The sequence below is a fragment of the Vigna radiata genome, unplaced genomic scaffold (genome assembly GCF_000741045.1).
Source record: "Vigna radiata var. radiata cultivar VC1973A unplaced genomic scaffold, Vradiata_ver6 scaffold_174, whole genome shotgun sequence".
Classification (NCBI taxonomy): Eukaryota; Viridiplantae; Streptophyta; class Magnoliopsida; order Fabales; family Fabaceae; genus Vigna; species Vigna radiata.
Window position 1 is genome coordinate 663840 of NW_014542550.1, and position 13307 is coordinate 677146.

General features: G+C 37.0%; 1 pseudogene; it reads left to right on the forward strand.

The window, feature by feature from the left end:
• LOC106780240 overlaps nt 1-12918 on the forward strand; it is a 24935-nt pseudogene extending 12017 nt beyond the window's left edge.
• Nucleotides 12919-13307: the final 389 nt, after the last annotated feature.

Sequence of the window (13307 nt, forward strand, 5' to 3'; positions counted from 1 at the left end):
TAATATTCAAGGGTAGTATGTAAGAGAGAGCGGATTAGATGAAATTGTAAACCCCCAACAACATCCATTCATCCATTGTTTTGTGTTTAACCTCAATTGATCAAATTGTATTCATGTTTATTTTTTTGCACTTTATAAAAATCCCAAAATATTATTTTTATTGTCTTCATTGGTTAAGCAAAAGCACTACAGTTTAGTGTCGTGAATCTCTTGGGAAAACGATACTTGGACTTACCATTTTATTATTACTTGAACGATTTGGTACGCTTGCCAATTTGTCAACAAGATTTTGGCGCCGTTGTCGGGGACTCATGGTAGAACTATTCTATGTGTGTGATTCTTGATCGATTAGACTTTCTTTTTATTTTATTTGTCTTATTTGATTTGATTTGATTTTATCTTATTTTGTTTCATTTAATTTGATTTTATATTATTTTGTTTCATTTAATTTGATTTGATTTGATTTGATTTGATTTTATTTTATTTTATTTGATTTGATTTGATTGGATTTGATTTGTTTTGATTTGATTTGACTTTATTTGATTTGATTTGATTTGATTTGATTTAATTTTGTTTTATTTTTTTTTATTTTATTTTTATTTAAAAAAAAAACGAAAATAAAATAAAATAATATCTTTCCATATTCTTCTCCTTATTCTTCTTCACATTCTTTTCCTCATCCTTCTTCTTATCTTTCTATCTTTCTACCTTTCTATCTTTTTATTTATATTTTTTTATCTTTTTATTGCATTTTTTTTTGTTTATTTTTTTTCTTTTATCTTTTAAAAAAAAAGGAAATTTAAAATTAAAATATAAATAAAAATTATCTTTTACTATTTTTACTTTTATTTTTAGGCTAATTCTGTGCTCTAGTGCAGTGTTCTTTAGTGTATGCAAGATAAAATTTTTGGTACTAGGAGCACAAGACCATTAGGAGGCAGATAAGGAAGGAGAATTGGTTCACCAACACCCTGATGTGAAAAGTGATTAACCTTAACCTGGCACATCAATAAAATTCAAAATTAGGTTATGGGTTGTCAAGACTATCAAAGCAAGCAGAGCTCTTACAGTTGGTGAAAAGGAAATTTCCGAGATGTTGTTGGTGTCATGAAGGAAGGAGGAACACCAACATAAAATTTCAACACCTACTGATGGGTGTTTGGGCTTTACCGGGTCAAGCTAATGACGTTAAAAGAGCGCTTGCTGGGAGGCAACCCAGTTTCTGAATTTTTTATCTTCAATTTCGTTTTGATTTTATTTTATTTTATTTCATTTTATTTTATTTGATTTTATTTTTATTTTTATTTTATTTTCTTTTATTTGATTTTTTTTTATTTTATTTGATTTTATTTGATTTGGTTTTATTTTATTTAATTTATTTATTTATTTATTTATTTTATTTTATTGGGTTATGCGTTGCTTCTGATGGCAGTGATGATAGCATCTACTGATGGATGCTTCTACAACATCTACTGATGGATGTTAGGTGATATGGAATTTACTGATGGATGCCAATGAAGATTAGAAAGATTAACATTTACTGATGAGTGCTACTAGGATAGCATCTACTTGGGGATGTTAGAAGATATAGGTATCTACTGAAGGATATCCGGAAGGTACACCTACTGATGGGTGGTGGAAGGAAGTGCACTTACTGACAAGTGCCAACCAGGTTTGGGTCAGGCTCGTGACNTTAAACAAGCGCTACTAGGAGGCAACCTAGAATTTCTTCTTACACTTTTGCATTTTAAATTCTTAGAATAGGTTGAATTTTTATTTTGGTGTGTACTCTTGGGTTTATTACTTGTTCTGAAAATGTTTGACTAACTAATTTGCATGATGGATCTATTTGATAATTATTTGATGTAAATGAGAATTGAGTTGCAATACATGTTGATGTCTAGGAAATAGATGGGTAATGAATTTATGATTGTGGTCATGATGCTAGGCAGAGTGTATGAATGAATTTTGTGTGAGGAAGCATGTGTGTGAGATTTTGAGCTCGAGAGTTTTTATTGTTGTATGCATTGTTCAGAGGAAAACATGGATGATATTGCCTTAATCTTGATAATCTATTGAATTGCATGTGAATGTCATATGATCAAGGCCATTGTTTTTGAAAACCCTTCTCTAGCCAACTTTTCACCCAAAGTGTTGGAAATATTATACCCTTTTGAACCTTAGCCTTAAACAGTATGTGAACCCTTGTTTTGAAATTCTTTACCTTGAGATGGGATGAGCTTAATTGTATGTGATGAAAAGGTTCAAGTTTGGGGTTATACGGGGGAAAATGGAAAAAGCAAGTGAAAGGCATTGAGCTCAATTGTTGTCAAAAGAAAAATTCATGAGAAAAAGAAAAGAAAAGAAGAAAAGCATGAAGATGAGCTCAATGAAAAAGAAAACAAAAGGGAAGAAGTTGGGAATGAGAAATTTTGGTGAGAGAGTTGTGCATAAATGTTGAATATTTTGTTAGCTCTCTTGACTCAATAATTTTGCATTCTAGAAAAACAAATTTTTCTTGTTAACCCAACCTCATTACAAGCCTTGAAAAAGTCCTTTTAATGGCATTTGCATCTAAAGATGCTGATTGTTTAAGATGACTGGCAATTTTGTTTCATGTAACTTTTGAACAATAGAGAATGGAGTGTCACCTTAAACACTTGAGGGATTGAGTGAAACACTTGCTTGGTATGATTTGTTAATTTTCATGAGTACATTTTTGCTTAGTGGATTGATCATTCATAGTGTAGAACATCTATTGTGCAATCTCTAGATTGAAAGCATGCATGCATCCTATTTTGGGATTTCACTGAGGATATTGAATTGAGTGGTTTTGTCATGTACCTTGGGATTGTTGAGGCATTGGATGAAATAGTATAAAGCCAAGTTTTGTTTAGTGTGTTATTTTGTTTTGTTTTGCTTGAGGCCAAACAAAATTCTAAGTTTGGGGTATTGATGAAGGTTGAAAAACAGTTATTTTCATATGTCAATTTGGACCAAATTACACCCTTTACTACTCGGAATGAGCTTAGAATTAAGCAAAACTCAATAAATGAGTCTAAAGAGAGTCAAAAGTTGTTTTTAGCGATTTTATGCTTGTTTTGCATTGTTTTGTAGCTAATTTGAGAAAAGTAAAGAATGGAGTTGAAGATGAAGGTCTTAGACTCAAGAAAAGGAAAGAAAGGTTGAAGATATGCAGAAACGTCAACCAGTCAACCAGTCAACCAGAAAAGTCAACCAGGAAAAGTCAACCGATGAACTAGAGCGCAGTTGACCAGTGCCGGGCGGTTGACCGTGGCGTCGGGCGGTTCTGCGGCTTGAGGGAAACCGCCCGGCGGTGAAATTAGGCGCCGGGCAGTTGTCAGATGGGCCTGGACCTGTTTTATGTTATTTTTTATGATCTATTTGGGCTTGGACTTATTTTATGTCATTTTTATGCCCTATTTAAAGGCGAAAATGTCTTAGGGTTTGTATGTTTTGATGGCTTAGGCAGAAACACACTTTTCACCCCTTTGGGGCGAGATTTGGAGATGGTGACAACTCTCCTTTTCTCCTTTTTAGGGTTTGTATCTCTTTCATTCCATTCTTCATCTAGATTCATCATGACGATGGTGAACTAAACCCTATTATTGTTGAGGGAAACAATGTAATCTTTTGATACTCTCTTTTATTGAAACTCTTGATTATTTATATGGTCTCCATATGTTTTGATTGATTATTGTTGGGTTATCATATGTGCTTAAGGCCTTTATCGTTTAACTCATTCGGTAACTGATGTTTGTCTTTATTGATATGGGGACGTACAATAATGACATGAACTGGTGAGTAATCTCTTGATTTTGCAATACCACCTAGGGATAGGGGTAGGACGATCAAGTGCGCTAACTTTTGTTTATAATGCGGTATTAATTACTAGGGGAGGCTAAGAAAGTCGCATAACAATTGAATTAATCAAACTAATATTCAAGGGTAGTATGTAAGAGAGAGCAGATTAGATGGAATTGTAAACCCCCAACAACATCCATTCATCCATTGTTTTGTGTTTAACCTCAATTGATCAAATTGTATTCATGTTTATTTTTCTGCACTTTATAAAAATCCCAAAATATTATTTTTATAGTCTTGATTGGTTAAGCAAAAGCGCAACAGTTTAGTGCTGTGAGTCTCTTGGGAAAACGATACTTGGACTTACCATTTTATTATTACTTGAACGATTTGGTACGCTTGCCAATTTGTCAACAGCTTGGCCGAGACATTTTACCAAGTGCTGTTTGCTGTATCAAAATAAAATCAACAAAAAAATATGTTGTTGTTTGGTGTGCTTGGCCGAGAGTTTTCTCATTTATTGGTGTGTTTGATTGCTTCATTTAGAGCCTCTTTTACATCTCCAATACAAAATATTTTGGTTTGAGGTTTGCCAAAATTATTTCCAGCATTAATTCGGTCTTGCTCTTCATGTATGCATAGCATGTTGATGTTATTTTGCTCCTTAGTTGTGTTAATTTTCTTTGCTGTCTTATTCATTTTGTGCCACTATTTTGACTCCGTTTTCTTGCTGTTTTGTCTTCATAAAATCATTAGATTGCTGCCTACTTATTTTGTGCCAAGTTTCTTGATTTTTTAGGTTCCATTTTCATCATTTGTCTTGTAGTTTTCATTCATTCTTTGGCTTCTACCCTGTGCTCTCTTGATTTGGCTTCTTTGCATTGAGGGTGGATTGCACATCTTTCCATTTGCTTTGGACTTGAGTTGGTGCTCTCAAAGTGGACTTGTGAGACATTTTACTATTTTGAAAGAAGGGTGCAACCCTTAATTTGTTTTTGAGACACTTTACCGTGAGTTTTGAGCTTCCTTTCTTGTTGTTTTTGAGTGAAACCGTGGGCTGCTGTATTGCCGCGACTTTTGGATGTTTCTAACCAGTTTTGTGTGTTAGCTTTGCTATTGTTTGCTTTAAAAATGTTTGCAGGTTCAAGTCGTGCTTCCTCCAATAGAGCTTGCAACCATGGAAACCCTTCTAGCAAATTTGACTTGATGAAGGCTGTGCAACAAATGCAACATCAACTTGACTACATTAGCAAGCGCTTGGACCAGTTACGAAAGCAAAGGGGGAGAAACCTCATGGTTTTAGTCATACCAAGAAGAAGCATCAAGAAGAGAGATCTTTTAATGTATATCTTCCCTCGCCACAGAAGCATCAAGAAGATAACACCTTGGACCAAATCCTTGCAATGCCCAAGTTGAACTTGCCCACTTTCAACAGGGACGCCGAGCCTATTATATTTTTAGAGTGGATAGCTAAAGTAGACCAAATTTTTGATTTGTATAGTGTAGATAGTTTGTTGCGTGTAAAGTTAGCTACATTAGCTTTAGAGGGATATGCCATGAAATGGCTAATTAGGATCACCAGGGGCTCACACGCGAGCTCTTAGGAACATTTCAAGGACTTGTTGTTCTAGCGTTTCGTACCTCCATACTACCATAGGGACCTCTTGATTCAGCTCCAACAGCTTACTCAAGATAGACGAAGTGTGGAGGAATATGCTCGTGAGCTCGAAGTGCTCGTACATCGTAGTCACCTTAAAGAAAATAATCATAAAAAAATAGTTAGATTTATTAGTGGACTCAATAAAAACATCCAAGATATAATTGAATTCCATGATGATGAGACTTTAGATGTAGTGGCTCATAGGGCCATGAAAGTAGAGAAGAAACTCTTGAAAAAAGAAGTTTGTCACAACAAATTTTCCAAATCTTCAAGAGATGTTTTTTACAAATCCTCATCATCAAAGGATAAAGCCAAGGATGTTTCTAGGGAGCTCACTAACAAATCTTGTCTTCCTTCTTATTCTAACCATTCCTCCTGATACGCGGGGCCCAAGCCCAATAAATAAAGTCCACCAAAGAATGATAAAGAAGTAATTTTACATAAAGGAGGGGTGAGCTTAGCAAGCAAGGGGGCTGCATCATGAATTCAATTACAACACACCTTCATCTTTTGCATCTGTTCCACGTGTAAATCTAGAAGTTTAAATTTTCAGCACATTTATCACATATACCCCCACGTGGCTATAGATCCACATTTCATGGAACTTGTGCTGACTGCAAAGCACACCATAGGCATGAGATGCTATCTATAAATCCCATTTGCCTCTTCTGTAAAATTACTTTTGGAATTAGATAGAATTGAAATGCTGATGTACTTTCCAGCCTTTTCTCCACCAAGAGTCAATAACCTTGTGCTTCCTTCCATTTTTCCTCTAGCTTCCTTCCAAGGAGAATGTCGTCTGATCTACATCCACTTTACCATAGCACTTCAAACCACCTCACTGTTCCATAAACAAACACTGCCGCTGCACATCATCATTCTAATTCCGTTTTCTTCCGCTGCCATTGTTTACCTGCGTCTGGAGCTCACAAATATGTTGAATAGTTCAAGGATGAAGCTATCATTTGGTATTCAGAGCAAGGTTCAAGAGGCAACCGTGAGCTAAGCCACTCTTCCTTTCATTTTGTTCATTTCCGTGTTGTACTGTTCCATTGCCACTGCCTCTGAATTTTTTTTCCAATTCTGTTTCGATTGAATTTTGCGTTTTCTGTGTTGTTCTTGTGTCTTCAATTTTCCTTAGTGCTTGTTGATCATTTTAATCGGTGAAAATCCTTTTTTTGAGTTCAATTCCAACTTCAATTTCATTTTTAAAGTTTTGTCAAGTCATGTGCCTATGTGTAGTTTTAAATTCTGTCATCAAGTGTTTGATTCTGTTCCAGTAATGTTTTTGTTTTCAAACGAGTTTCCAGTGCTTGTGTAGACAGATATCAACCTAAAAGGTAATGAGACAATGTCTAGCCTTGGTGATATGTGCTCAAACATGCCAAAACTTGTTTTTGTTTTCACAATTCTGCACAATATTTCAAAAACTGGTACATGTGTGATGAATCAATATTTTACACCATTCACTTAGTTTTCCGCGCCTAATTGTGTTGATGAATTGTTCTTAATTCTTGGTTATTGTGTCATTTTCACCATTTGGGCTTAATTAGACCAATAATTCTGATTTTAATTAATTTGAATTAATTGAGCTTAATTATTACTATTTTTATTTTTCAAGGAAATTTTGGAATCACACTGTGAGACTTTTAGAAGGGCACCAATTAAGTGAAGACTCTCCACAAAGCACTTAAGGATTAGTCAAATTTTAATTTAGTAGATTAGGCTTTTTAAACTAAGTTTTGTATTTTGGGCTAATTTTGGTAGATTAGACAAAAGCCCAATTGTAAAAATGGTGACATGGCCCTAGGGTTTTAATTGGGTGGACCCCACCATTAGCACTAGAATTTTTCAGACCTAGGGATTCCCATTCATCAGTCGTCACTTGCATTGAAAGTCTCTCTCGGCAATTTCATTTTCTTTGCGGGGTCTGGAACATTGGCAGAGAATGTTCTCTTTGCTGCTCACGGTTTGGCATTTGGTGGAATGAAAATGTTCACTTTCTTTTTCCTTTCATTTTTGGTGCAAAGGTTTTAGATCTATTTTGAGTTTCTCTTTGTATTAACGATGCTGATGCTTCTTTGAATATTAAAAGCACAATTTCTTTTCCTTTGGATGCATTGATAGAAGTAATTTCATTGTGTGACTTCTTGCTTGGATGAACTGGACGGTGTCAGCATCTACATCAAGGTTTCTTCAATTTGCTTTTAAAAAGATTAGTGAAATAAAAAAAAAAGAGAAAGGTACAACACTTCTCGGTTGATGGAAAAGGGTTGATGGAAGTGATGGTTTCTTTTCTTTAATGAGCGTTGCTTTTACTTAATTATACACTAGCATTTACTTTGCAATGAGACTCACCGTGACAGTGGCTGGACGGGTGATCCATTTACTTTGATTAGAAACACTTTCATTTGACTTTTGAAGGAAGAGAATGCAGCGTGAAGAGATTGGTGGCAACTGTCATTTTGCAAGGTTTCTTTACTTCACAATTGCATTTAGATAGTTGATTTGATTGGGCATTGAAATTTCTTTTTTATCACTGCACGGTGCTTCAAAGGGGCTGGAACGTTTCAGCCTTGTTTCCATGATTGAAGTATTCAAATGGAAGGCAATGTGTGTTTTGTCACATCATGGGTTTACGGTGCAGTAAGGCAAAAGGGTTGAATTCATTCAACTTTAGTTAGGCTTCTTTGTTCCAAGAAAAGAAACTCCATTTTATGTTTGGATATTGGGAGCAGCGGCTGCAGCCCTTAGAAGAGAGAGAACCAAAAATTCTTTTTGGCAGAGTGAGTTGGTGGAATAGATAGCACATGATTGACTTTGTTGATGGAGACTTTAGGAGAAGCATTTAATTTCATTTTAGCAAGTGGTCATTCACCTGGAGGATAATTGTCATGGCTGGAAGCAATTCAACTTTAATATTTGGGATTTTTAATTGGAGAAAATGAAATGGGATTGAAGCATAATGAGGTCACGGCAAGAGGTCCAATTTTACACTAATTGCAATTTTAATTTGTTTGGTTGGATTTAATTTTTTTTAAATTAAATTTAGTTATTTACACTAGCAAAAAACAAAAATCACTTTCAAACCCACCCCTTTTGTGTTTGACAAAATTCTGAACCGCAAAATTGGTCCTTGGGAGATGACCTAGGGGTCATTCCCTAGTTATACTGCACTTTAAAATGCACATCAAATTTGATTGGGCGGCGACACCCATCAAATTTTGGCGCCGTTGCCAGGGACCAACGGTTCAGTATCGAGTCTTTTGTCTATGATTCTGTGTCTTGTGACTGTGTTTTGATGTGTTGTGATAGTCTTTATGTTGTCTTGTGTTGTTTCTGTGTTTTGAATTTTTGTGCTATTGTTTGATGATTATAGGGTGTTTTGATTTAGTGCATGACTCGAGGAAATCCTAGATTCATACCACCTTTTGATCCTGAAATTGATAGGACTTTTCATAGGTTAGTTAGGCATTCTAGAAATTTATCTTTAGAGTCCGTTTTCGAGTCTGTTCCATCAGATACTGTGCATCCCACTACTGAGTTCTCTGTGCATACTGCATCCACTGCATCTGTTGCATCTGCACTTGATTCTGATTTTGATTCTGTTGTTTTTCACATTGAGAACAATATGGCACAACCTCCACCTCGTGAGAGGACTTTTAGGGAGATGGTTGCACCTGATTTCGATATTGAAAGCTTGTGCATCCAATATCCTGATGAGGACGTTCCATTTGTTCTCAAGACTGGACTTATCCATTTGTTGCCCAAGTTTCATGGCCTTGCAGGTGAGAGTCCACATAAGCATTTGAAGGAATTCCACATTGTCTGTTCCACGATGAAACCTCATGATGTTCCTCAAGAGCACATCTTCTTGAAGGCATTCCCTCATTCACTGGAAGGTGTTGGTAAGGATTGGTTGTACGCTTTGGCGCCTAGATCCGTTACTAGCTGGGATGATCTGAAGAGGTTATTCTTGGAGAAAGTTTTCCCAGCATCCCGAACCACAGCTATCAGGAAAGACATCACTGGGATTAGGCAGCTTGGTGGCGAGAGCTTATATGAGTATTGGAAGAGATTCAAGACACTTTGTGCAAGCTGTCCCCACCATCAGATACCTGAACAACTCCTTATCCAGTATTTCTATGAGGGTTTGAACAACATGGATAGGGGTATGCTTGATGCTGCCAGTGGTGGAGCTCTTGGAGACACCACACCTGTTGAGGCCAGGCAATTGATTGAGAAGATGGCTTCCAACTCCCAGCAGTTTAGCGCCAGGAATGATGCCATTGTGGTGAGGGGCGTACATGATGTTGTTGCCCAGTCTTTATCTGTTATTGAAAGCAAGTTGGAAAACAAGATTGAATCTCTTGCGAAGTTAGTGACAGAGTTGGCAACCAGCCAGAAACCTACAGCTTCAACCACATCTGTTGCACGACTATGTGCTGTTTGTACTTCTAGTGGCCACTACACTGATGCTTGTCCTACCTTGCAGCACTCAGCTGCCTCTGATGCGCCTCAAGCTTATGCTACTAATATCTACAACAACAGTCAGCCACAGCAGCTGAATTATGACTTGTCCAACAATAGGTATAACCCAGGGTGGAGGAATCACCCCAATCTTAGGTGGAACAATGCGCCACAGCAGCAGCAGCAGGTGCCACCTTTCCAGAATGCTGGAGCACCTAACAAATATGTGCCTCCACCTATGCAACAACACCAGAGGCAACAACAGCAGCAGCAAGAGGCATCTGCCCAACCAGTTGCCCAACCTTCCACTTCTTCTGAGCCTTCATTGGAAGAGTTAGTGAGACAGATGACTATGCAAAACCTGCAGTTTCTGAAAGATAACATGCCATTTCAGCAGGAGACTAGATCTTCTATACAAAGTCTCACTAACCAGATGGGTCATATGGCTACTCAGATGAACCAGGCAGAATTCTGATAAGTTACCATCCCAGACTGTGCAAAATCCGAGGAATGTGAGTGCCATTACCCTCAGATCAGGGAAGCAGACTGTTGTGCCTCCAGAGCCCGCTTCTACACCTACACCCGTGCCTGCCACTTGTCCTAGAGAGGACGACCATGACGGTCCATGATGGGTGTCGTGGCCCAATCCAATTTGATTGCATATTAAGAATGCAGTATAGTGCTAGGAAGTGACTCCTAGGTTGTCTCACAAGGACCAACTGCGGTTCAGAATCAGGTCTAACATAGTGGGGGGGGGGGTTTGAAGATTTTTTGAAACGAGAATTAAATTAAATTAAAATGCATGGAAATTAAATAAACTGGAATAAGATAGAAAACATTAAAGTAAAATAAATTGCTAAACCCAACATTGCAACAAACAAATATCCAGACATAATTAAATTGATTGACATCCAACACTAAATTAAAAAGATGAAAAACTACTAAACATATTATATAAAATTTTCTAGAGCAAAAGAAATAAACAACCTAATTTTTTTCTAGCAAGTAACGTAAAACATCTACCAAATAACTTTTCTAATAAAATAAAAGAAACTAAATCCTATTCATCTAGCTACCAACTCTCCAACTCTCGGTACTTCTCATCCCATCACCTAAATAACTTTTGATTTTATAAAAAAAACTAAAGAAAGGCATTAAATGAATTAAGCCCCTGCACCAAGTCTAGGCTAAAGACAAATTCTAATAATTGCTTCCAAGACAAAAAAAAATTGCTGCACCGTAACGTACTACATTTCTTCTATCTAGCTACCAAGGTATTACTATCTAAAAGAAAAGAATTCAAAAAAAAAAAAAATTCAGCTGCCAAGCTTGGCACGTCCCATCTCCAACTCTCACCTAATCTACTAGTCACTCAATAAAAAGAAAAGTTAAACATCACAAGGTCAGCAACAGAAACGAATGAGCTGATAAATGAAAAAAAAAAGCATTTTCTAGAAAAAAAAAAAGAAATGGATTACGCTTCCTAAAAATCAACAAGAGTTTCACCGTGTGGACCTTATCTCAACCAGCGTTTCTTTACAGAAATAAAAAAGAAAAGTAAATGTGCTCATCCAATGCCAATCACTCTCAGCCAAACGTTCCCAGTCATGCTCAAAAAGTTAAGTTACGCTGCCCCTCCAAAAATGTCGTGAGTAAATGCCTCCAACAAAAGTGACGGCTGCTAGGTCACAATCCCCTAGGACATGTCACCACCCTTTCTTTTTACTATTGGGCTTAGTCTATCCTAACAAAAATTAGCCCACATTACAAAATTGATCTAAAAAAAATCTAAACTACTAAACTAAGCTTGATTAATCCTAAATTGTCTTGTGGAGAGTCTTCACTTAATTGGTGCCCTTCCAAAAGTCTCACAGTGTAATTCCAAAATTTCCCTGAAAAATAAATATAGGAATAATTAAGCTCAATTACTTCAAATTAATTAAAATCAGAATTATTGGTCTAATTAAGCCCAAGTGGTGAAAATGACACAATAACTAAGAATTAAGCGCACATCATCAACACAATTCGGCGCGAAAAACTAAGTTAATGGTATAAAATATCGACTCATCAGTCCACGCAGGGCATTTGAGGTGGGTAGATCTTCTTCTTCAGCCGGTGGTTCTTCTTCAGGTGGATCTTCTCCTTCTTCCACCACCACCGCTGTCGCACCTTCTCCTTTGGTTGACCGACCTATCCCTCTTCCATTCCCTTCACGAGCACTTCCTAGCAAAAAGACTGAAGAGGTGGATAGGGATATTCTGGAGACCTTCAGGAAAGTAGAGGTGAACATACCTCTACTTGATGCCATCAAGCAGATACCCAAGTATGCCAAATTTCTGAAGGAGTTGTGCACACACAAGAGGAAGATGAAGGGCAATGAACGGATCAACATGGGAAGGAATGTATCAGCTCTTATTGGTAAGTCGGTCCCGTACATTCCTTAAAAGTGCAAGGACCCAAGTACGTTTTGCATTCCTTGTGTGATTGGTAATAGTAAGTTTGAAAATGCTATGCTGGATCTGGGTGCATCTATAAATGTCATGCCATTGTCTATTTATAAATCTCTGTCTCTTGGTCCTTTGGAAACCACGGGTGTGGTCATTCAGTTGGCCAATAGAAGTGTTACCCACCCGACAGGTTACATAGAGGATGTCTTGGTTAGGGTAGGTGAATTGATATTTCCTGCTGATTTCTATGTTTTGGAGATGGAGGACGGTTTCTCTCATGGATCCGCTCCCATTATTCTAGGCAGGCCATTCTTGAAAACTGCCCATACCAAGATTGATGTGTATGTTGGGACATTGTCTATGGAAATTGCTGATATTGTTGTGCATTTTAATAACCTTGATGCCATGAAATATCCAGCTGAGGACCATTTTGTGTTGAGAATTGATACATTGGATGACATTGTTGATGAATTTATTGTTGATGATTTTCGTTCTATGCATGAGAAGAAACATTCTTTTCTATCTTCTGTACATTCATGCATAGTATGAGTTAAAATCAGGACTTGAATATGATATTGAATTGGATGTTGATTTGGATGAGAACTGTGATGTCCAGAGTATTGATGATGTCCAGGGTATTGATGATATGCGTGTTTTTGATGATTTGGATAATATTGATGATGTTGTTGATATACCTGAGATGGATATTGATCTGGACTGTGATGAGATGGGTTTTCTGCCTTTACCTGTTCATTCTTTAGAGTCAGAATGCATTAACCACGTTGCAGGAAGTACACTTGAATCTGACTTGCAGGAACCCACTCTTGAGCTGAAACAACTCCTAGAAAACCTCAAGTACGTGTACTTGGAGGATGATGAGAGGAAACCGGTGATCATTTCCACCT